This window comes from Lissotriton helveticus, chromosome 5_1 (assembly GCF_964261635.1).
Source record: "Lissotriton helveticus chromosome 5_1, aLisHel1.1, whole genome shotgun sequence".
Taxonomy (NCBI): Eukaryota; Metazoa; Chordata; class Amphibia; order Caudata; family Salamandridae; genus Lissotriton; species Lissotriton helveticus.
Window position 1 is genome coordinate 1,991,660,722 of NC_136065.1, and position 26,637 is coordinate 1,991,687,358.

At 45.2% G+C, this 26,637-nt stretch overlaps 1 protein-coding gene across 10 annotated transcripts in view; it reads left to right on the forward strand.

The window, feature by feature from the left end:
* LOC144756143 (uncharacterized) overlaps positions 1–26,637 on the forward strand; it is a 435,391-nt gene that overhangs the window by 315,565 nt on the left and 93,189 nt on the right. The window lies entirely within an intron of this gene.

Genomic DNA, 26,637 nt, shown 5'->3' on the forward strand with positions numbered 1-26,637 from the left:
ATGCCCATTGACTGGACAAGATGGGTACCTCCATTAAGAGAGAAGGGAGTAGTAGTTGACATGTTGAAACTCAAAATAGTGAAGGCCGGAGACTTATTTCGGGATGGAGTGGTAAAGACTTGGGAACAGGTTGAAGCTAGTATTGACAGGCCTTCCCTCTTGACACGTTTCCAATACTTCAGGGTTCGACATGCTCTTTCGGACCTTCTAGGGGGGGACATGCCAGAACCACCAGAGGTCCCAGAACTCACATATGTTATTAAGGCGACGTCACCGCAGAAGCTGCTATCTCACTTATACAATCTATCACAATCCCACAGGGAACACACATACACTAAAGCGCGTTTGGCTTGGCAGTCAGACTTAGATAAGATATTGGATGATGACACTTGGGCATATTGCTGCACTAACACCAGGAAAATCTCGCTGAATGGCCGGCATAGATTGGTACACTTCAAATTCCTCAATAGGATATATTACACACCGGCCAGGCTTTTCAGATATGGTCTCCGGGCCACAGCGGAGTGTGAGAGGTGTCGTGCGCCTAACGCTGATTTTTTGCACCTAGCGTGGCTCTGCCCGGGGATAAGTGATTACTAGAGGAAGATTTTTGAGGAAATCAGCACAATTACAGAGGTTGTCATACCCCCGGACCCTATGATAGCTCTACTGGGCTATACCAAACGACATCCGAGGGCGGTCCGCAGGCTGGCGGACATGGGGTTTTTAATAGCACGTAGAGTAGTGGCATGCTGTTGGATGAGGGGTCCAAAGCCGACACCTAAGAGATGGGCACATGACATGATGTACTGCTGTACACAATCCGAGAACTATAGCGACCTTCTTCCCCCAACCAGTAGACCCAAGAACTTCTGGGGACTTTACCACACCTACTTGGCGGCCCGAGATGACGATAGAGCTGCGGCGGACCCTTAGGGGGTCTACTAAAGATGGACGCTATGTCTGACATGCCTGGAATGTTGAGCACTCCTCGGATATAGGGACTAGGGGCTGTGGGTTCTGGCGCTGGAACTTCCTGGCGCTGTCTGAATGATATATGTCTCCATACATACGTACCTTTAACGCCGCCTGCCCTGATGAATGGGTTGTTGGCTAAATGGCTGTGTAATCATTGGGAACTGTGAGGACAGGTGTCTGACACTAAATGGTTGCAATGCACAATTGGCGGAGGGGGGAGGGGTATGTCAGTAAAACTGTATCTTGTATCTGAAAGTTCTATAAATAAAATTATTTTTAAAAAAAACATCTTGTATTAAAGCACACTAATTCCATGATTGATTTATTAATGCATGCACCTAGAGGTACCCCCTGAAAACCTACAGACTACTAGTGTACTGGCTGACTAGTGTAGACCAGCCTGTCACCACAGACCGGTTTCTGACCCCCTGCAGGTGTGAACCTGCCTGCTCCGGCCGGAGGTGTTGTAACCTCCTCCAAGCAGGATGGCTAAGTGATCAGCATATCAAGGCAGGAGGCTTCAAAGGCCTCTGCTGCCTTTGATATATGACCCAGGCTTCCCCAGACGGGAAATGCCAGCCCCTGCCCTGGGCCCAGTTGAGACCAGGACAGACAGGAAAAATAGATAGTCAGGAGGCGTGTTCCCTATGAGCCGAGTCCCACTCCTAAGGGCAATACCCGATGTGAACACAAAACTTAAAGTTCTACCATCTTGGTTTTGCTGGAATTAGGCTCAGTGGGTGAGGGTTGGTCATATAAGGCAGTGGTTCCCGAACTTTTTTGACCCGTGGCTCTGGCTCCCTTCATCTAATTGGCAGTTGGCCGTGGCTCCCCCCTATTTTTTTATGGGTGGGTGGGGATGTAAGCCCGGCCTCGGGAGTACTTCCTGTTGTTTTCCTTAAATTAATTGGGATGCAATGAAGGTATTTAATCATATCTGAAACAAAATAAAAAGATAACAGTTGTAAAAGGGGAAAAACATACTTTTATTTTATGTGCTGATACGTTTTCTCTCATCGGGAATGTAAATGCGTTGTGAACTCAGGCGTGGGAGGCTTTATTGAAGCCAGTGACCATACTGATTTTTCAGTCATATTTGAATGGCTTCCCCTTTCAAGGACCATCCGAGAGTTCTACTGGGTTTGGTCTAGAATAGTTTGGAAAAATGACGATGGCCCTGTCTGTAAACGCACATTTTAAGATGTTTTTTAAACAAAATACATTTTCAGCGTTAGTCTGCTAGTGTTCATGCCTGCTTCCGTCGTGCCCTCAGACTACCCTTCTGTCCGTGCCTGCACCCCTACCCCTGACTACCCCTTCTGTCCATACCTGCCCCGCGCCCTTAGACTACCCCTTCTGTGCATGCCTCCTTTCTTCGTGCACTCAGTCTGCTCCTTGTGTCCATGACTGCTCCATTTGTGCCCCCTGATTGACCCATCTGGCAATGCTTGCTCCCACTGTGCTTTCAGACTTCCCCTTCTGTCCATCCCAGCCCCCTTCATGCTCTCAGACTACCTCATCTGTCCATGCCTTTCCTCCATGCCTTCTCCCTTCATGCCCTAAGACTGCCCCTTTTCTCCAGGCATTCTCCCTTTGTGCCCTGAGACTGCCCCTTTCCTCCAGGCATTCTCCCTTCGTGACCTGAGACTGCCTCTTTCCTCCATGCCTGCTCCCTTCGTGCCCTGAGACTGGCCCTTTCCAGTGGCGGCTTGTGGTAAATAAATAATTAAATACCGGTTCTATTTTTCGGAATAATCAATAAACCGGTAGCTCAATAAATAAGAGTCAGGATTCGAGGTATCTTGAGTTTTGCAGGTTTAATAAAGCATAAGGGACAGGAACAGGACCACCTGCACGGGAATAGGATGGCAGCTGCCGGGGGCAGGGTCTGGAAAAGGAATAACTTTAATAACAGTGCACAATATTTATATACTAAAACAATTACATTGCATTCAATACAGTAGGCGTAGCAGTAGGCGGAGTTTGTAGCAGTCGCGAAAGATAAGGCATAAAGTGGGTGTAACAAGAGGTGTGTACAGGGCGTATACATAGACATGTGATGCAAACGTAACAGAATATGTCATAAACGGGGCGGAAACATGGAGGGGGCTACCTGAGCAGCTGGGACCTCTAACCTAGTGGTGCGCGTAAACTGGCAATGACGTGTTACCAGGGAGAACTGGGGGCTATGACTTCTGCACTAGAAGAGGAGACGAAAGTCTGGAGGGTCAGAGCGACATGTACCTAACCATATCTAGTATCTGATGTTTAGAGAACATGTTGATAGAATCCAAAAGTTATCAGGGCAAAGGCTACTTGACACTAAGGCTGGTGCATACATTATTCTACATGTATTACGTGTGCAAGGAATATTCTATGAATATGAATACAGTATTTCTCTTACATGGAGACATAAAGGCTAGACCATGACGGAAACTATTGATGCGATTCAGTAGCTTAGGAATGCAGAGAAGGAGGGCTGGACTGATAACTAGAAACATAACATACTCTTGGCAGACTGGGAGGCAGAGCCAGGCCTAGCCGGGCACTGCGAGGCATGAAAGTAAGTGAAGGGTCAGGGATACAGGTGGGGGCTGTATCGCTCCTCGGAGAGTTCAGGAAACAGGAGCTGAATCTGAGTCCGGGCCCTTTTGAGGCCTAGAAACAGGGACAATTCAATGAATTAACGTGCACACTGTAAAACGTGGCAACGTAGCTTTACATAGGCCTGATATTCGTTATATTTACGAAAACTGGAAACTGGCATACTAGAGATGGACACAACTGTAATTGCGTCTTTAATCGATCAGAGGGGAATACATGCATATCGATCATGCACATATAACATAAGATGGGGAACACGTAGGCACATATGACATGGCAAAATTTACTTTTCCACATTCCCTCCTTGTGCCCTACGTTTCCATCAGGAAACATCAATATTCATGATACCATCTATCATTTCATACAGTATCATTTGTTCGTCTCGAATTGTCTTGGAACGGGACTTAGGACTAGGAATACAAGAGGTAGCACAAATGCCGCAAATCGCAGGGCCACATTGTATACAGAGGCAGCAACTGAATAGGATCATTACTGCAATACCTAGGAATGACAATACTTTCCATCCCCAGGCAGATATAATACTCCAGAGCCAACCGGACCATGTCCAGGTGCCTGGATTCTGGTGTAACTGATGGGCAATTTTATGAAGTCTGGTTATAGCTGAATAAACAGACGGCGCGTTATTAGGAATGAAAATGCAGCAACTAGATCCGATGACTCTACATGCTCCTCCTCTATCGGCCAGTATGACGTCAAGAACGAGACGATTTTGGAGCACGACAAATCTCATAGCAGATTGCTCTTCGGTTAAATTACCTAGAGCAGAAGTAGTCTCATTCACTACTGCTTCAAGGGTTCTGGTTAACCTACGTATTAACTTACTATTCTGGACAGGTCCTATAAAGAAGAAGAAACCTTTATTAAAATCTTGATACTGCTCTAGAGTAGTTTCAGTTTGATCGACAATCGGGGACTCAATCTCCCTTCTATGTCTAATGTGTACTAGATGTGTGTTTCTATGATAATCAGATGGGGCTAGAAAAACTGGTGGCAGTAGGAAGGCAATGTAACATGTTCCATCCCAATCGAGGGGCAGACGAACATATGCGGTCTGACCACAAACAAAATAAGAATGACGTGATGCTTTGAAAATAGATTTCCCACTGTCACTATACTTGACAGTAGTAGTACAATCACTATGTCCTACATGTGCGGAACCATTCTTTCTGACACATAATTCGCCTTTGACTGGTAGTACTGAAATAGCAGGTAAGTCTGGAGTAGTATCGGATTGAACATTCAGGACCATAAAATTCGAGGAATAATTGCCTAAATCATATACTTCATTTTCTAGATCTAACCCTGTTCTATGGGTGAGACCTTGCTTGTCTGGGAAACATGTACTATTCAGAAGGGACATATCAGTTGAGGATGACGTTAACGTGGACCATGCTCCACATGAACCATTATGTGAAAACGGATAAGGAAAGAGTGGCAGAACTCCCTTCGGTGTCTGGAAAGGAGGGAGTCGACCACACACCCAACAATTAGTGGCATTGCTGGTCTGGTGTGAATAGTGTAACATTCTGATAAATGTATTATTTCGCATAGCAAGACGATAGGATAGCTCGTGAGGAGGCAGATCACTAAATGTGTGCTCTACTGTAGCATTAGAAAACATATTTACATGAGAAATTGGAAAACATAAATGTAATGCATAACTTGTGCAGGTAACCATTAAACTCAAAAATAGAAGAAAACTTAGAACAATGATACATTTGATAGTTTTGACTAACTCTCTCACTATGGGGGTCTATCTCATACATGTCAGAAACCTGTCTAACCGTTTCACCCGAGGGGGACTTGGACAATTAAACTGGCTGACTTATTTTACTAGACCTGAGTTTCTTTTTATACTCCTGTTGCGGAGTTTCCTCTAACAGGGGAGGCTTGAGTTCAGTGTCAATTTTTAGGCAGTCTTTCGGAAAAAGGTAGTCCTTTGAAATGTTCTTGGCAAATGTTTTTATACGCAATCCATGGAATTTCTTGATATGGGACATATGTACCCAGCCTTTGCGGCCCTCCAACTTGGCCGCGGTCCTTGTGGTAAGTAAGACTAGGCGTGGCTCCCTCCAGCGGGGCTCCAGCGGACTTGAACGATCAAAGTTCCTGACCAATACGAGGTCGCCTGGAATGACCTCATGCGGTTTCACTTCAGTATTGTCTGGAAATGCAGCGGCAACCTGTGAACGACAAGAGTGTAGGGCAGACATCAAGGAAGCTAGGTAATCTGTCAACATATTGCTGGAAACATCTGTAATACTGCGGGGTCTAGGTGTACCCCACATGTTTGGGGGGCGGCCGAATACGACCTCATAAGGGGACAGACCTGATCTGGAATGTGCGACCATTCTCATGTAGAATAAAGCAACTGGCAGGGCAACTAGCCAGTCTACACCTTTCTCTTTACATGTCTTAGCAATACGGATTTTCAGGGTTTGATTATGTCTCTCTACGAGACCGGCTGCTTCAGGATGGCGCACACAATGGAACTTCCACTGGTACCCTAACAGAAGGGAAACATGTTTCATTAACTCGGATGAGAATGGCTGGCCGTTATCAGAATACACGACCCTAGGGAGTCCATAACGGGGAAAAAATTCACGAACCAACTGCTTGGCAGTGGTCGCTGCTGTGTAATCTGGAACTGGATATGCTTCTGTCCACCTGGACAAAGCGCATACAACTACAAGGACATACTTGAAACCTCGGCATCGCTCCATCTGAATATAATCCATCTGGAGGACTTCAAAAGGGTGGTCAGGAGGTTGGAATCCACCTTGTTCCACCGGGACACTTTTACCTGGATTGAACTGGCAACATATCATACAGGTACGGACTTTCTGCTTGGCTGCAGCTCGTAAATGCTTGTTGAACCAAAGGTTCTGAATACTGTCTAACATGGCTTTTTCTCCTAGGTGTGCTGGACTATGTGCGGTATTAATAATGACTTGAACCATAGAGTCGGGGAGAAACCATGTGGCTTTTCCCTTCGTCACCCATCCCTGATCTGTCTGGACCCCTCCTTGTTCGGACCATTTCTTGATTTCTTCAGGAGTAGCATGTAACTGTATGTCTATGACATCTTGTGTAGGGTCCTTAACTGTCATACAGGTAGTCTGTTCTGGAGTGGATGTCTGTGTCTTGTTAACTGGAATGTCTGGTGTCTGAGCTGTAAGCTTGGCTGTTCGATCTGCTAGATCGTTACCTTGGGAAATGATGTCAGTAACTTTCGTATGTGCCTTGCACTTCATGATAGCGATAGCTGTCGGTAAATGTATTGCATCTAACAGAGCTTGAATGAGGAGACCATGCTGAATCTTGGTTCCATGAGAAGTCATGAAACCTCTCTCCTGCCAGAGTACTCCGAAGTCGTGTACAACTCCGAATGCGTAACGTGAATCTGTATATATGTTTACTTTCAGGTTCTTGGCACGTATGCAGGCTTGGGTCAGAGCAACTAGCTCTGCTGCTTGAGCAGACAGGATGTCAATACGGTGTGTCTCTATAACTTCAGTTTCAGTAGTCACTGCATACGCGGCTACTAGTTCTCCTGTACTTGTTCTCATACATGAACCATCCACATAAAGTGTCAGGTCGGGATCTGGTAATGCAATATCTGTCAAATCTTGTCTTGGCTTTGTCATGGTGTTAACAACTTCCACACAGTCATGTGTGGCAGGATTGGAAGTAACTGACGGTAACAGTGTAGCGGGATTCAGAACGTTGCAGCGTCTGATTTCTATGTGTGGCTGGAACAGTGTCAGTTCATAACCTGTTAAACGCGCAATAGTCAAGTGCTGGGTCTGTGTTCGGTTTAAATGAACTTCCACGGAGTGTGGAACTTGTACTGTCAGGGAGTGTCCTAACACTATGGAATCACTTTGTCTGATAGCTAGAGCTGTGGCTGCAACTGACTTGAGGCACGCAGGCAGAGCCTGGGCTACTGGATCTAATGTGCTCGAAAAATAAGCACAAGGCTTGTATTGTCCTGCTTGATCTTGTGTGAGAACAGATAATGCTGTACCTTCACGTTCTGTGACAAAAAGTGTAAAAGGCTTACTGTAGTTCGGTGTAGCTAGAACAGGAGCTTGGCATAAAGCTTTCTTTAATTCATTAAAAGCAAGTGTATGTTCGGATGTCCAAGAGAGGACAGTCGATACGGCTGCCTCCTGTGTCGTTAACTGTATCAGTGGCTTGGCTAGATATGCATACTGAGGAATCCATTGTCTGCAATAGGAAGTGAGGCCGATAAAAGCTCGTACCTCCTTCTGGGTCTTGGGCTGAGGAAGACTCGCTATTAACTGGATACGGTCAGGTGTCAACTGCCTACCCCTCTTGGACAGTAAGTGTCCTAAGTAGACCACTTGCTGGACACAGAACTGGAGCTTCGAAGGGGACACCTTGTGCCCCATCTCGGCTAGGAAATACAGAACTGTAAGTGACGCACGCTCGCAGTCACGTTCAGAACGGGCTGTGATCAGTAGATCATCGACATACTGGAGCAGGGCAGTGTCAGTTTTCATGTGAATATTGTCTAGTTGTCTCTTAAGTGCTTGACTGTAAATACTAGAACTTTCTGTGAAACCTTGAGGAGCTCGTGTGAATTTATAGCTCCTTCCATTTAAACAGAATCCGAAAAGGTACTGGCTGTCTGGATGAATGGGGACACTGAAAAATGCGTTCTTGAGGTCTATAACTGTGAAGAACGTAGCTTCAGAATCAATGGCTGTCAATAGGGAAGAAATATCTGGAACTACTGGGTACTGGGGAATGATACATTTATTAAGTTCTCGAAGGTCAATCACTAATCGATATACTGGAGGTGCATTTGGATCAGTACGTTTCATGACTGGAATGATAGGAGAATTACATACATTGGAGTCAGTTTCTACAACCACTCCTTGAACAATGAGCTCGTCAATAATTTTGGATAAGGCTGCTACAGCCTCAGGTGGCAATTTGTACTGTCTGATTCGTGGCAGGACAACACCTTGTTTCAGAGTCACACGATGGGGTGTGATTTGCATACAACCAACATCAGTTGGACCTTGTGCCCATAGATGCTGGGGGACATTCAGTAATCTTGGATCAAAATCACGTAATACATAATGACCTTTATAGTCCCTTAAAAACAAACGAACTCCCTCTGGGGAGCAACAAATTACTGCACCTAATTCTTTTAATGTCTTGATGCCTAACAAATTTTCTGGACATGACTTTGTAAGTAACAAATCAGTAGTTCGGGACAATGGACCTACTTCTAGAGAAACTGGTTTCGAAATCTCTTTAACAATTGGCTTTCCTGAAAATCCAAGGGAAACATTTCTTGAGCCTGAGAGCGGAGCCCCTGGAACCTCGTCATGACTGATAGTAGTCCTACTTGCCCCTGTATCAATCAGAAACTTTCTGTCTTTCCCTAATACTTGACTGTGAACATAGGGACCCTCTTGATCTACAGGTATCTCGATGAGAGGCAGGCCTACCTCCCTCTCTAGGCTGTTTCATGAATACTGCTGGTACTCTGGATACTCGGACTGTGCGTACTGGTACATCTGTTGTGTAACATGCTGTGTTGCAGCTATAGGCTGCGGTACTGTAACTGTCTGTTGTGCATTCTGTGGTGACTGAGAAGTCTGTGTAACTTGTTCTTGTCTAGGCGGACGTGGTCTTTCTTTAGTCTTACCAGTAGCTATGTTGTGTTTCAGAACTGCACACTCGTTTATAAAATGACCTGGCTGTTTACAATAATTGCAGGTCCCTTTAACGGGAACTGCAGTATGACTGGCTTGATTCGGACCCCTCTTCTGACTGTCTTGGGGAATAGATTGTGCAACTAATACTTTCATTTTCGTATCTTTCATACGTTTCCTTTCGTGTTCTTGCTCTTCTCTGATTCTATTCTGGTGATACTGGAGCATTTGAAGCATTTGTGACGGAGTATTAGCTTGCCAGGTACTTTCGACTTTCAAAACTCGATTTTTGACTTGTGGGCTTGAATTCTCGACTAGTTTAGTAACAAAAAGATGAGGGTATGACTCGCTACTTGTCTTCAGACCACTATTAATAATAAAACATTTCTCGAATCTAGAATAAAAATCACTAGTATCTTCGTCTGGTTTCTGTTTACAGGCTGAGATGGCATCCCAGTCTTCCTTTTTCGTGGCTAGTAATCTTGGCAAAACTTGTATCAATAACTCAGGTAATTCTTTACATTTATCTCCAAGACCGGTACCTGGTACACGTGCATTATCTTCAGCTTCTAGAGCTGTCCAATCTATCTTTTTCTCTCCCACCTCCCATTCTTTTTCCTTGAGTTTTTCATATATGCCCGCAGGCAACAGGACCTTTAACATTTTAATGATATCTGGATACGTGTATTCTCCCATACGGAGCATGTCTTTTAATTCACGGTGGAACCCTGCTGGATCTTTGTCGTGACAGGGAATTAACTTCTTCATCTCTAAGAGTTCCATCTTGGTAATCGGGGTGTAAACAAATACTCGTTCTAGATCGCCACCCGTTCCTCTAACTGGGTGGACTTCTCGTAACGGATGCTGTCTGTCTATATAGAATGGTTTACTGTCTGGAGGTGAGACATGAACAAAATGCGGATTCAGAAACGTTCGGTATTTGTGGCGCTGTTCTAGAATGACACTAATTAGATCGGTACCTAGACCTTTCCATCTATACTGTAGTAACTCGTTTAATACATCATGTAACGGACCTGGATCGGAATGTTGACCCTCATACAGAGTGATGAGGTGCTGGATCATATACATACCCACCAGTCGCTGCTCGGCTGGGGATAGTTTCAGAAGCATTTGTGCCACTATTTCGTCTGGAAAAGTGGTAGAATCAGTAGTCCATCGGACTGCTGATCGGGCTAGTTCTTGTTCATGCATAGTACTAAGTTCACTATAACCTATTCGTGATTTCAGGATTTTATCGGTAGCTTGGAATACTTGTTCGAGGGAACACTGTTCTGGTACTGGAGAAGGAACAGTTTTCTTGTAGTCTAGACGTGAATGTCGGTCGGAGAGTCTAGTTCTACCTACATACGCTATTCTGGAAGGATTCTCGTCGTCTACCTCTTCAGTAGAAGAGTCATTTTCTTTCTCGGTTGCTTGTGTTGCTTCTCGTTTCTCGTGTAACTTTATTATTTCTTTACGGATTTTCTTGTACATACTCTCTATACTGTTCTGTGTCTTGTGTCTTCCCTCGGCTATATGATCACTCCACTTTGTCAGAATTTTCATTTCTTCTGGATCTTTTCCTGGATAATCTTGTTCTCTTATTAAACAGTTAATTAGAAACTTTAAAATCATGAGCTGAATTTCGACTTTTCTTTGGACCATGGTGTCGCCAATACTTTCTGGATCTCTTCCTGTACGGATGAAATGATATATTCTGTCTAGATAACTTTTCATATTCGGCAGGGTGTCCAAATACTCGGTCACCCTTCTTACCCGCAATGAATACAAGACCATATCATCATCGCCTGGGACTGGATCATAACGGCATTCTGTAAGGGCTCGCTTGATATCTGCAACTGACTGAAATTTGGGCGAGCGCTGTAACGCTCGTTCATGTAACTCGAGTAACGTTAGACTTTTGTGTTGAGGCGGGGTACGAGGAGAACCTCCCCCCGCGGCTCCTAGACTGGAATCGTCGGTGTGTACTGTACGGGCTGGGAGAGTGACTGATGTAGCGGGTACTTGTACTGTAGGCTGGACCGGGGGTACCGTAACAGGTGCTGTAACAGGTGCCCCGGTGGCTGGAGGAACAGGAATTACATTATTTACAGGAGCTGGCGGAACAGGATTTGCATATTCTGGGACTGTGTCGTCCAAATAGGACGAGAGAAAAATATCAGCTGCGGTCGGTTTGTGACGTAGCTTGGTCGGAACTAATGGTGGCGGGAAATTACTGGATGCCTCCGGGGTTGCCTTTGGCAAACCCTCGGCAAGAAGAGGGTACATACCCTTAATAAGGGCATTCCTCTGTCTGTCTGTTCGGTTTTAACTCGTTCACCTACTTCGATTAATTCTTTTTCTTGGGCTCTTTCTGAGGATTCTCTACTTAATTCTGCTTTTCTGATTTCTTTTTCGGTTCTTTTATGAGATTCCTTGCGCCATAACTCGATGGCATCTTTCTGTGACTGTCTGGCTTTTTTTTTTTTCCATAATACTTCTTCTACTCGCATGATGCACTCGGCATCCCATGTGCCTGATACAGGCCATCTATATTTCTCTTCGAGATGTCTGGTATAATCAGACCATAAATCTAGATATATTATGGCACTCAAGCCATGCTTATGATACATAAAATGTCCTGGACTGTCCCTAGGCGGGACAGGGACTGCTTCCTCGAGCAGCCCTTTTCTAGTTTTTAACTGACGTAACTTAGAGAACAGAGGCATACTTTAGGCTGAATCTGAACACAATACAATACACGATAAACACAATAATAACTTGAAGAAACAAATCACTCATACCACGACATTGAATACACATTGAAATAACATCTAAAATAACAGTTCGGACAGAATATTACCTGGAATACTGAGAACAGAAACACATGAATTTCTCGAGAACAGAACTTACTAGAATTACTTAGATGCACTGCTGAAACAGTACGAAACATACCGGTCTCATAAAGAGAGACGTCAGGACCCGCATCCACCTAGGTGGACACTTCGTGTTGGATTTACGTATCCAAACCCACGGACCAGAGACAAATTAATTGACCCTGTCTAGATACTACCCCAGCAACGGTACTCACCAGGCAGCAAGAACGGAAGGCCTCGGACTGGACTGGACTGCTACGACGACGGACGACGAACTTCGGACTTTAGTTACAGGTGGGCCTCCGGATACCTCGGACCTTGAACTCTCGGCTTGGGCTCTGGTCGGGACTCGCCGCGTTCCTCCACCGCCTCGTCTGGATGCTGGACCGCAACCTCCGTCTCCTCCGTGGACCTGAGGGATACTTGAAGCAGAAATATCTGCCGCTGCGCAGGATGGTTCCGTCACGGCTGCAGAGGGTCAGGGGGCTTGCGTGGCTTCGCCGGCGCGTGGGGAAAGGGCAAGTCCCTATTCGGGCGCCATTATGTGGTAAATAAATAATTAAATACCGGTTCTATTTTTCGGAATAATCAATAAACAGGTAGCTCAATAAATAAGAGTCAGGATTCGAGGTATCTTGAGTTTTGCAGGTTTAATAAAGCATAAGGGACAGGAACAGGACCACCTGCACGGGAATAGGATGGCAGCTGCCGGGGGCAGGGTCTGGAAAAGGAATAACTTTAATAACAGTGCACAATATTTATATACTAAAACAATTACATTGCATTCAATACAGTAGGCGTAGCAGTAGGCGGAGTTTGTAGCAGTCGCGAAAGATAAGGCATAAAGTGGGTGTATCAAGAGGTGTGTACAGGGCGTATACATAGACATGTGATGCAAACGTAACAGAATATGTCATAAACGGGGCGGAAACATGGAGGGGGCTACCTGAGCAGCTGGGACCTCTAACCTAGTGGTGCGCGTAAACTGGCAATGACGTGTTACCAGGGAGAACTGGGGGCTATGACTTCTGCACTAGAAGAGGAGACGAAAGTCTGGAGGGTCAGAGCGACATGTACCTAACCATATCTAGTATCTGATGTTTAGAGAACATGTTGATAGAATCCAAAAGTTATCAGGGCAAAGGCTACTTGACACTAAGGCTGGTGCATACATTATTCTACATGTATTACGTGTGCAAGGAATATTCTATGAATATGAATACAGTATTTCTCTTACATGGAGACATAAAGGCTAGACCATGACGGAAACTATTGATGCGATTCAGTAGCTTAGGAATGCAGAGAAGGAGGGCTGGACTGATAACTAGAAACATAACATACTCTTGGCAGACTGGGAGGCAGAGCCAGGCCTAGCCGGGCACTGCGAGGCATGAAAGTAAGTGAAGGGTCAGGGATACAGGTGGGGGCTGTATCGCTCCTCGGAGAGTTCAGGAAACAGGAGCTGAATCTGAGTCTGGGCCCTTTTGAGGCCTAGAAACGGGGACAATTCAATGAATTAACGTGCACACTGTAAAACGTGGCAACGTAGCTTTACATAGGCCTGATATTCGTTATATTTACGAAAACTGGAAACTGGCATACTAGAGATGGACACAACTGTAATTGCGTCTTTAATCGATCAGAGGGGAATACATGCATATCGATCATGCACATACAACATAAGATGGGGAACACGTAGGCACATATGACATGGCAAAATTTACTTTTCCACAGGCTGATGACATTTGAAAGTGGTGCGGTGTAAAATTTGTTTGGGAGTCCACCACGGCAAGCGAGCGCAGCTAGCGAGCCAGCCTGAACAACCTAAGGGTGATCTCTTTTTAAAAAAAGAGTGGGCAAACTGGGACACATTAAGGATTTGGGGGGCCCTGGGCCTAACATATTCAGGGGGTCCCTGGCCCCTTTTAGTAACCGCTTTGAATATATGGTTCAGTTTCAGCTGTTTCTTGCCCTCTTTGACTAGGTCACTGACAGAGCACAGCCATTTCTCCAAAATTCTAAATGTGTTTCCATCTATAATATTCATTGATAGTGATGACGTGTTTTCAATATTTGCAACAGAACAGCAGCTCACTAATATTAATGCAAATAATCTCTGTGACTCCCTTCCAGTTCTCATGTGTGTGTGAGGTACTATTTTGTTCTAAAAGTAACTTTAAGGATGTTGCATGAAACGTAAACTAACATTTCTCTGCAAAATGTCACTCTGAAATAGACTAGTCTCCCACATCACCCACATTAAAAACAAATGTCAGGAAAACGGTATTCAAAAAAGTCTGTTTATGAAGGTCTAGAGAAAATAATTAAATTAATATCTAAAAATCAAAATGGTTAGAAATAGAAAAATAATGTTATCAGTGAATTTTTGCTGCGCTAATAAATTGCTCATAACAGGCAAATGATGCACTAAACTCAAAACACATTCTCAGTTAATAAGCGCCTCGAAGTGAAGTAGTGAAATAAGGTCAATTCTCCAGACTGTCAGCCTGTGCTCAGTCACATCTGCAGTCTGTGCTCAGTCACATCTGCAGCCAAGTGCAGTCCGGAATCGCAATGGAAGGCCAGACTCCACTGACTTGCATACTTAAACCGATCAGCATTCCCAGGGCTCGGTTTAATATTAGTGCTTCTTTCAAAGAAGATTGGCACAGCCCCAGGTGGAGGAGTCCTGGCATCAGACCGGCTCCCTGCATTTGTGGCACTTGTATCCCGGGCACTACCATCTCTGCTAATGCTCCCTGCTGAGGCTCCACCGGTGGGAGCGTCCTGGAACTCAGACTGCAATGACCTCTGAGTTTTAACTGGAAAGGACATCTGCGACAGGAGAGCGAGAGGCGGGCCAGGAAATGTGTCTCTCTCCATGGAATGAACACAGAGGAGCCAGGCAGTGACAAAGAGAAACACGAACAAGAGGAGAAAAGAAGAGTCAACAGCTTCTGTGTTGTGTGTGCAAATTGCACATGTGTGGGACGTGGTGAAATAGAGCCAATTGTGAGTGACTATTTGATTAATAGAGAGAGAGAAAGGAGGCACACACATGTTATGCAGTTGGGTTTAGTGGACAAATAACGAAAGGAAAAAGAACACAATCTAAATACACTTTGAAGAAAGAAAGCAAGAGATAAAGTATGATGGAAGCTGTAGGAAGTAAGAACTAGGGCGAAAAGAAAGACACTTTGACAGCTGTCATAAGTGGCAGTAAAGTGGCTGGAAAGGAGACAATAAATCACTGTGTGCACATTGCATCGAGAGAGGTAGGGTGAAAAAACACCTTGTGTGCTTTGATTGAGCTTTGACCCGGCTGAAAAAAAAACCACTGTTGGTAAATTCCTAGCATGGGGAAAAATGGGCACCGCGGGCGCAGCAGAGAGCTGTGATATGCAGCAGCTAAAAACAACCCCTCCTGGGAACAAGCTTTGAAAATGCAATAGGTCTCGCCTTTAAATAAGTTAAAGCCATTTGCCTTGCTAATGGTATTGTATAGCAAAGCAAATGACTTTAACTTAATGAAAGGCGAAACCTATTGTGTTTTTAATGCTTGTTGGATGTGGAGGTATCAGCTAATTTCTCTGAGCAATATGCAATGTCCTAGGATAGTGCAAGATCTGTTATTGACAAGTGCTCTGAGGTTATGTTATGTTATGTTAAAAATAAGTTTATATAGCGCACGGCTACTCTAAAAGAGTGTCCCGGCGCTTTCCACAGGCAGCACAATGTAGAATAACATAACAGGGAAAAACAAATACAAGAAACAGAAAAGACCCACCAGAAAGAAACTAGAGATTAAAAAGCCAAGTCTTCAAGCTCTTCCTGAACTGAAGCAGATTGGGGGTGCTGCGTAGCGCCAGTGGAAGAGAATTCCACAACTGGGGTGCCTTGCAGCTGAAGGAGCGGCCCCCAGTGCGGGCCTTCCTCACACGCGGAACCACGGCAGTAAAAAGAGATTCAGACCGCAGTGAGCGGACTGGGCGATAGAAGGCCAACCTGCGCCGTAGGTACCCGGCCCCTGAGCCAAACAATGCTTTGTGCATCAGTGTCAGGGATTTAAACATAATCCGCTTCCGGATTGGCAACCAGTGTAGCGTTTGCAGCAGCCCAGATGCTCGTGCTCGCCTATGCAGGCCAAAGATGGCACGGGCAGCAGAGTTTTGTGCCACCTGCAGGCGCTGGACTAGATAGTCAGGGAGGCCGAGAAAGAGGGTGAGTGACTGAGTGCATAAGAAGATAGTAGAGGTAATAATTAATGGAGTAGGTCTCGGAGAGGTGCTGCCTACGACGTTTGGATAGGTAGTCTAACACACAGAGTGGAAAACGGGTCAGGAAGGGGTGATGAAAATACATGGCAAGGAGAGGAATGAGAACAGAGGGGTGCAGGGGCACAGGAAGGCAGGAAGGGGTGATGAAAATACATGGCAAGGAGAGGATTGATAACGGGTGCAGGGGCAGCGAGGAGTGGTAGACAAGCACACAAAGTGGAAAACGGGACAAGAAGGGGTGATAAACACTGGACAAGAAGAAGGATGACTAGAGCGGCAGATGAGCACACGGGACAAGAAGGGGTTATGAAAATACAGGAAAAAGAGAGGGGTGAAATCCGAGGGGTGCAGGAGCACCAAGGAGTGGCAGATGAGCACACAATGGAAAACTGGGGAAAGGAAGGAGTGACGAAAACGCAGGACAAGGAGAGGGCTGATGATAACACAGGGCAAGGACCGGCAATGAGAACGGGGTGGGGGTGGGGGTGGGGGTGCAGCGAGTAGTGGCAGAAGATCACAAAGAGTGGAAAACATGGGACAGGAAGTGGTGATGAAAACACCGGACAGAGGGCGAAAACCGAGGGTGGCAGATGTGTGCAAAGAGAAGTGGAACACATGGGGCAATGGTGTTAACAACTTCCACACAGTCATGTGTGGCAGGATTGGAAGTAACTGACGGTAACAGTGTAGCGGGATTCAGAACGTTGCAGCGTCTGATTTCTATGTGTGGCTGGAACAGTGTCAGTTCATAACCTGTTAAACGTGCAATAGTCAAGTGCTGGGTCTGTGTTCGGTTTAAAAGAACTTCCACGGAGTGTGGAACTTGTACTGTCAGGGAGTGTCCTAACACTATGGAATCACTTTGTCTGATAGCTAGAGCTGTGGCTGCAACTGACTTGAGGCACGCAGGCAGAGCCTGGGCTACTGGATCTAATGTGCTCGAAAAATAAGCACAAGGCTTGTATTGTCCTGCTTGATCTTGTGTGAGAACAGATAATGCTGTACCTTCACGTTCTGTGACAAAAAGTGTAAAAGGCTTACTGTAGTTCGGTGTAGCTAGAACAGGAGCTTGGCATAAAGCTTTCTTTAATTCATTAAAAGCAAGTGTATGTTCGGATGTCCAAGAGAGGACAGTCGATACGGCTGCCTCCTGTGTCGTTAACTGTATCAGTGGCTTGGCTAGATATGCATACTGAGGAATCCATTGTCTGCAATAGGAAGTGAGGCCGATAAAAGCTCGTACCTCCTTCTGGGTCTTGGGCTGAGGAAGACTCGCTATTAACTGGATACGGTCAGGTGTCAACTGCCTACCCCTCTTGGACAGTAAGTGTCCTAAGTAGACCACTTGCTGGACACAGAACTGGAGCTTCGAAGGGGACACCTTGTGCCCCATCTCGGCTAGGAAATACAGAACTGTAAGTGACGCACGCTCGCAGTCACGTTCAGAACGGGCTGTGATCAGTAGATCATCGACATACTGGAGCAGGGCAGTGTCAGTTGGCATGTGAATATTGTCTAGTTGTCTCTTAAGTGCTTGACTGTAAATACTAGGACTTTCTGTGAAACCTTGAGGAGCTCGTGTGAATTTATAGCTCCTTCCATTTAAACAGAATCCGAAAAGGTACTGGCTGTCTGGATGAATGGGGACACTGAAAAATGCGTTCTTGAGGTCTATAACTGTGAAGAACGTAGCTTCAGAATCAATGGCTGTCAATAGGGAAGAAATATCTGGAACTACTGGGTACTGGGGAATGATACATTTATTAAGTTCTCGAAGGTCAATCACTAATCGATATACTGGAGGTGCATTTGGATCAGTACGTTTCATGACTGGAATGATAGGAGAATTACATACATTGGAGTCAGTTTCTACAACCACTCCTTGAACAATGAGCTCGTCAATAATTTTGGATAAGGCTGCTACAGCCTCAGGTGGCAATTTGTACTGTCTGATTCGTGGCAGGACAACACCTTGTTTCAGAGTCACACGATGGGGTGTGATTTGCATACAACCAACATCAGTTGGACCTTGTGCCCATAGATGCTGGGGGACATTCAGTAATCTTGGATCAAAATCACGTAATACATAATGACCTTTATAGTCCCTTAAAAACAAACGAACTCCCTCTGGGGAGCAACAAATTACTGCACCTAATTCTTTTAATGTCTTGATGCCTAACAAATTTTCTGGACATGACTTTGTAAGTAACAAATCAGTAGTTCGGGACAATGGACCTACTTCTAGAGAAACTGGTTTCGAAATCTCGTTAACAATTGGCTTTCCTGAAAATCCAAGGGAAACATTTCTTGAGCCTGAGAGCGGAGCCCCTGGAACCTCGTCATGACTGATAGTAGTCCTACTTGCCCCTGTATCAATCAGAAACTTTCTGTCTTTCCCTAATACTTGACTGTGAACATAGGGACCCTCTTGATCTACAGGTATCTCGATGAGAGGCAGGCCTACCTCCCTCTCTAGGCTGTTTCATGAATACTGCTGGTACTCTGGATACTCGGACTGTGCGTACTGGTACATCTGTTGTGTAACATGCTGTGTTGCAGCTATAGGCTGCGGTACTGTAACTGTCTGTTGTGCATTCTGTGGTGACTGAGAAGTCTGTGTAACTTGTTCTTGTCTAGGCGGACGTGGTCTTTCTTTAGTCTTACCAGTAGCTATGTTGTGTTTCAGAACTGCACACTCGTTTATAAAATGACCTGGCTGTTTACAATAATTGCAGGTCCCTTTAACGGGAACTGCAGTATGACTGGCTTGATTCGGACCCCTCTTCTGACTGTCTTGGGGAACAGATTGTGCAACTAATACTTTCATTTTCGTATCTTTCATACGTTTCCTTTCGTGTTCTTGCTCTTCTCTGATTCTATTCTGGTGATACTGGAGCATTTGAAGCATTTGTGACGGAGTATTAGCTTGCCAGGTACTTTCGACTTTCAAAACTCGATTTTTGACTTGTGGGCTTGAATTCTCGACTAGTTTAGTAACAAAAAGATGAGGGTATGACTCGCTACTTGTCTTCAGACCACTATTAATAATAAAACATTTCTCGAATCTAGAATAAAAATCACTAGTATCTTCGTCTGGTTTCTGTTTACAGGCTGAGATGGCATCCCAGTCTTCCTTTTTCGTGGCTAGTAATCTTGGCAAAACTTGTATCAATAACTCAGGTAATTCTTTACATTTATCTCCAAGACCGGTACCTGGTACACGTGCATTATCTTCAGCTTCTAGAGCTGTCCAATCTATCTTTTTCTCTCCCACCTCCCATTCTTTTTCCTTGAGTTTTTCATATATGCCCGCAGGCAACAGGACCTTTAACATTTTAATGATATCTGGATACGTGTATTCTCCCATACGGAGCATGTCTTTTAATTCACGGTGGAACCCTGCTGGATCTTTGTCGTGACAGGGAATTAACTTCTTCATCTCTAAGAGTTCCATCTTGGTAATCGGGGTGTAAACAAATACTCGTTCTAGATCGCCACCCGTTCCTCTAACTGGGTGGACTTCTCGTAACGGATGCTGTCTGTCTATATAGAATGGTTTACTGTCTGGAGGTGAGACATGAACAAAATGCGGATTCAGAAACGTTCGGTATTTGTGGCGCTGTTCTAGAATGACACTAATTAGATCGGTACCTAGACCTTTCCATCTATACTGTAGTAACTCGTTTAATACATCATGTAACGGACCTGGATCGGAATGTTGACCCTCATACAGAGTGATGAGGTGCTGGATCATATACATACCCACCAGTCGCTGCTCGGCTGGGGATAGTTTCAGAAGCATTTGTGCCACTATTTCGTCTGGAAAAGTGGTAGAATCAGTAGTCCATCGGACTGCTGATCGGGCTAGTTCTTGTTCATGCATAGTACTAAGTTCACTATAACCTATTCGTGATTTCAGGATTTTATCGGTAGCTTGGAATACTTGTTCGAGGGAACACTGTTCTGGTACTGGAGAAGGAACAGTTTTCTTGTAGTCTAGACGTGAATGTCGGTCGGAGAGTCTAGTTCTACCTACATACGCTATTCTGGAAGGATTCTCGTCGTCTACCTCTTCAGTAGAAGAGTCATTTTCTTTCTCGGTTGCTTGTGTTGCTTCTCGTTTCTCGTGTAACTTTATTATTTCTTTACGGATTTTCTTGTACATACTCTCTATACTGTTCTGTGTCTTGTGTCTTCCCTCGGCTATATGATCACTCCACTTTGTCAGAATTTTCATTTCTTCTGGATCTTTTCCTGGATAATCTTGTTCTCTTATTAAACAGTTAATTAGAAACTTTAAAATCATGAGCTGAATTTCGACTTTTCTTTGGACCATGGTGTCGCCAATACTTTCTGGATCTCTTCCTGTACGGATGAAATGATATATTCTGTCTAGATAACTTTTCATATTCGGCAGGGTGTCCAAATACTCGGTCACCCTTCTTACCCGCAATGAATACAAGACCATATCATCATCGCCTGGGACTGGATCATAACGGCATTCTGTAAGGGCTCGCTTGATATCTGCAACTGACTGAAATTTGGGCGAGCGCTGTAACGCTCGTTCATGTAACTCGAGTAACGTTAGACGTTTGTGTTGAGGCGGGGTACGAGGAGAACCTCCCCCCGCGGCTCCTAGACTGGAATCGTCGGTGTGTACTGTACGGGCTGGGAGAGTGACTGATGTAGCGGGTACTTGTACTGTAGGCTGGACCGGGGGTACCGTAACAGGTGCTGTAACAGGTGCCCCGGTGGCTGGAGGAACAGGAATTACATTATTTACAGGAGCTGGCGGAACAGGATTTGCATATTCTGGGACTGTGTCGTCCAAATAGGACGAGAGAAAAATATCAGCTGCGGTCGGTTTGTGACGTAGCTTGGTCGGAACTAATGGTGGCGGGAAATTACTGGATGCCTCCGGGGTTGCCTTTGGCAAACCCTCGGCAAGAAGAGGGTACATACCCTTAATAAGGGCATTCCTCTGTCTGTCTGACTGTTCGGTTTTAACTCGTTCACCTACTTCGATTAATTCTTTTTCTTGGGCTCTTTCTGAGGATTCTCTACTTAATTCTGCTTTTCTGATTTCTTTTTCGGTTCTTTTATGAGATTCCTTGCGCCATAACTCGATGGCATCTTTCTGTGACTGTCTGGCTTTCTTTTTCCATAATACTTCTTCTACTCGCATGATGCACTCGGCATCCCATGTGCCTGATACAGGCCATCTATATTTCTCTTCGAGATGTCTGGTATAATCAGACCATAAATCTAGATATATTATGGCACTCAAGCCATGCTTATGATACATAAAATGTCCTGGACTGTCCCTAGGCGGGACAGGGACTGCTTCCTCGAGCAGCCCTTTTCTAGTTTTTAACTGACGTAACTTAGAGAACAGAGGCATACTTTAGGCTGAATCTGAACACAATACAATACACGATAAACACAATAATAACTTGAAGAAACAAATCACTCATACCACGACATTGAATACACATTGAAATAACATCTAAAATAACAGTTCGGACAGAATATTACCTGGAATACTGAGAACAGAAACACATGAATTTCTCGAGAATAGAACTTACTAGAATTACTTAGATGCACTGCTGAAACAGTACGAAACATACCGGTCTCATAAAGAGAGACGTCAGGACCCGCATCCACCTAGGTGGACACTTCGTGTTGGATTTACGTATCCAAACCCACGGACCAGAGACAAATTAATTGACCCTGTCTAGATACTACCCCAGCAACGGTACTCACCAGGCAGCAAGAACGGAAGGCCTCGGACTGGACTGGACTGCTACGACGACGGACGACGAACTTCGGACTTTAGTTACAGGTGGGCCTCCGGATACCTCGGACCTTGAACTCTCGGCTTGGGCTCTGGTCGGGACTCGCCGCGTTCCTCCACCGCCTCGTCTGGATGCTGGACCGCAACCTCCGTCTCCTCCGTGGACCTGAGGGATACTTGAAGCAGAAATATCTGCCGCTGCGCAGGATGGTTCCGTCACGGCTGCAGAGGGTCAGGGGGCTTGCGTGGCTTCGCCGGTGCGTGGGGAAAGGGCAAGTCCCTATTCGGGCGCCATTATGTGGTAAATAAATAATTAAATACCGGTTCTATTTTTCGGAATAATCAATAAACAGGTAGCTCAATAAATAAGAGTCAGGATTCGAGGTATCTTGAGTTTTGCAGGTTTAATAAAGCATAAGGGACAGGAACAGGACCACCTGCACGGGAATAGGATGGCAGCTGCCGGGGGCAGGGTCTGGAAAAGGAATAACTTTAATAACAGTGCACAATATTTATATACTAAAACAATTACATTGCATTCAATACAGTAGGCGTAGCAGTAGGCGGAGTTTGTAGCAGTCGCGAAAGATAAGGCATAAAGTGGGTGTATCAAGAGGTGTGTACAGGGCGTATACATAGACATGTGATGCAAACGTAACAGAATATGTCATAAACGGGGCGGAAACATGGAGGGGGCTACCTGAGCAGCTGGGACCTCTAACCTAGTGGTGCGCGTAAACTGGCAATGACGTGTTACCAGGGAGAACTGGGGGCTATGACTTCTGCACTAGAAGAGGAGACGAAAGTCTGGAGGGTCAGAGCGACATGTACCTAACCATATCTAGTATCTGATGTTTAGAGAACATGTTGATAGAATCCAAAAGTTATCAGGGCAAAGGCTACTTGACACTAAGGCTGGTGCATACATTATTCTACATGTATTACGTGTGCAAGGAATATTCTATGAATATGAATACAGTATTTCTCTTACATGGAGACATAAAGGCTAGACCATGACGGAAACTATTGATGCGATTCAGTAGCTTAGGAATGCAGAGAAGGAGGGCTGGACTGATAACTAGAAACATAACATACTCTTGGCAGACTGGGAGGCAGAGCCAGGCCTAGCCGGGCACTGCGAGGCATGAAAGTAAGTGAAGGGTCAGGGATACAGGTGGGGGCTGTATCGCTCCTCGGAGAGTTCAGGAAACAGGAGCTGAATCTGAGTCTGGGCCCTTTTGAGGCCTAGAAACGGGGACAATTCAATGAATTAACGTGCACACTGTAAAACGTGGCAACGTAGCTTTACATAGGCCTGATATTCGTTATATTTACGAAAACTGGAAACTGGCATACTAGAGATGGACACAACTGTAATTGCGTCTTTAATCGATCAGAGGGGAATACATGCATATCGATCATGCACATATAACATAAGATGGGGAACACGTAGGCACATATGACATGGCAAAATTTACTTTTCCACAGGCTGATGACATTTGAAAGTGGTGCGGTGTAAAATTTGTTTGGGAGTCCACCACGGCAAGCGAGCGCAGCTAGCGAGCCAGCCTGAACAACCTAAGGGTGATCTCTTTTTAAAAAAAGAGTGGGCAAACTGGGACACATTAAGGATTTGGGGGGCCCTGGGCCTAACATATTCAGGGGGTCCCTGGCCCCTTTTAGTAACCGCTTTGAATATATGGTTCAGTTTCAGCTGTTTCTTGCCCTCTTTGACTAGGTCACTGACAGAGCACAGCCATTTCTCCAAAATTCTAAATGTGTTTCCATCTATAATATTCATTGATAGTGATGACGTGTTTTCAATATTTGCAACAGAACAGCAGCTCACTAATATTAATGCAAATAATCTCTGTGACTCCCTTCCAGTTCTCATGTGTGTGTGAGGTACTATTTTGTTCTAAAAGTAACTTTAAGGATGTTGCATGAAACGTAAACTAACATTTCTCTGCAAAATGTCACTCTGAAATAGACTAGTCTCCCACATCACCCACATTAAAAACAAATGTCAGGAAAACGGTATTCAAAAAAGTCTGTTTATGAAGGTCTAGAGAAAATAATTAAATTAATATCTAAAAATCAAAATGGTTAGAAATAGAAAAATAATGTTATCAGTGAATTTTTGCTGCGCTAATAAATTGCTCATAACAGGCAAATGATGCACTAAACTCAAAACACATTCTCAGTTAATAAGCGCCTCGAAGTGAAGTAGTGAAATAAGGTCAATTCTCCAGACTGTCAGCCTGTGCTCAGTCACATCTGCAGTCTGTGCTCAGTCACATCTGCAGCCAAGTGCAGTCCGGAATCGCAATGGAAGGCCAGACTCCACTGACTTGCATACTTAAACCGATCAGCATTCCCAGGGCTCGGTTTAATATTAGTGCTTCTTTCAAAGAAGATTGGCACAGCCCCAGGTGGAGGAGTCCTGGCATCAGACCGGCTCCCTGCATTTGTGGCACTTGTATCCCGGGCACTACCATCTCTGCTAATGCTCCCCGCTGAGGCTCCACCGGTGGGAGCGTCCTGGAACTCAGACTGCAATGACCTCTGAGTTTTAACTGGAAAGGACATCTGCGACAGGAGAGCGAGAGGCGGGCCAGGAAATGTGTCTCTCTCCATGGAATGAACACAGAGGAGCCAGGCAGTGACAAAGAGAAACACGAACAAGAGGAGAAAAGAAGAGTCAACAGCTTCTGTGTTGTGTGTGCAAATTGCACATGTGTGGGACGTGGTGAAATAGAGCCAATTGTGAGTGACTATTTGATTAATAGAGAGAGAGAAAGGAGGCACACACATGTTATGCAGTTGGGTTTAGTGGACAACTAACGAAAGGAAAAAGAACACAATCTAAATACACTTTGAAGAAAGAAAGCAAGAGATACAGTATGATGGAAGCTGTAGGAAGTAAGAACTAGGGCGAAAAGAAAGACACTTTGACAGCTGTCATAAGTGGCAGTAAAGTGGCTGGAAAGGAGACAATAAATCACTGTGTGCACATTGCATCGAGAGAGGTAGGGTGAAAAAACACCTTGTGTGCTTTGATTGAGCTTTGACCCGGCTGAAAAAAAAACCACTGTTGGTAAATTCCTAGCATGGGGAAAAATGGGCACCGCGGGCGCAGCAGAGAGCTGTGATATGCAGCAGCTAAAAACAACCCCTCCTGGGAACAAGCTTTGAAAATGCAATAGGTCTCGCCTTTAAATAAGTTAAAGCCATTTGCCTTGCTAATGGTATTGTATAGCAAAGCAAATGACTTTAACTTAATGAAAGGCGAAACCTATTGTGTTTTTAATGCTTGTTGGATGTGGAGGTATCAGCTAATTTCTCTGAGCAATATGCAATGTCCTAGGATAGTGCAAGATCTGTTATTGACAAGTGCTCTGAGGTTATGTTATGTTATGTTAAAAATAAGTTTATATAGCGCACGGCTACTCTAAAAGAGTGTCCCGGCGCTTTCCACAGGCAGCACAATGTAGAATAACATAACAGGGAAAAACAAATACAAGAAACAGAAAAGACCCACCAGAAAGAAACTAGAGATTAAAAAGCCAAGTCTTCAAGCTCTTCCTGAACTGAAGCAGATTGGGGGTGCTGCGTAGCGCCAGTGGAAGAGAATTCCACAACTGGGGTGCCTTGCAGCTGAAGGAGCGGCCCCCAGTGCGGGCCTTCCTCACACGCGGAACCACGGCAGTAAAAAGAGATTCAGACCGTAGTGAGCGGACTGGGCGATAGAAGGCCAACCTGCGCCGTAGGTACCCGGCCCCTGAGCCAAACAATGCTTTGTGCATCAGTGTCAGGGATTTAAACATAATCCGCTTCCGGATTGGCAACCAGTGTAGCGTTTGCAGCAGCCCAGATGCTCGTGCTCGCCTATGCAGGCCAAAGATGGCACGGGCAGCAGAGTTTTGTGCCACCTGCAGGCGCTGGACTAGATAGTCAGGGAGGCCGAGAAAGAGGGTGAGTGACTGAGTGCATAAGAAGATAGTAGAGGTAATAATGAATGGAGTAGGTCTCGGAGAGGTGCTGCCTACGACGTTTGGATAGGTAGTCTAACACACAGAGTGGAAAACGGGTCAGGAAGGGGTGATGAAAATACATGGCAAGGAGAGGAATGAGAACAGAGGGGTGCAGGGGCACAGGAAGGCAGGAAGGGGTGATGAAAATACATGGCAAGGAGAGGATTGATAACGGGTGCAGGGGCAGCGAGGAGTGGTAGACAAGCACACAAAGTGGAAAACGGGACAAGAAGGGGTGATAAACACTGGACAAGAAGAAGGATGACTAGAGCGGCAGATGAGCACACGGGACAAGAAGGGGTTATGAAAATACAGGAAAAAGAGAGGGGTGAAATCCGAGGGGTGCAGGAGCACCAAGGA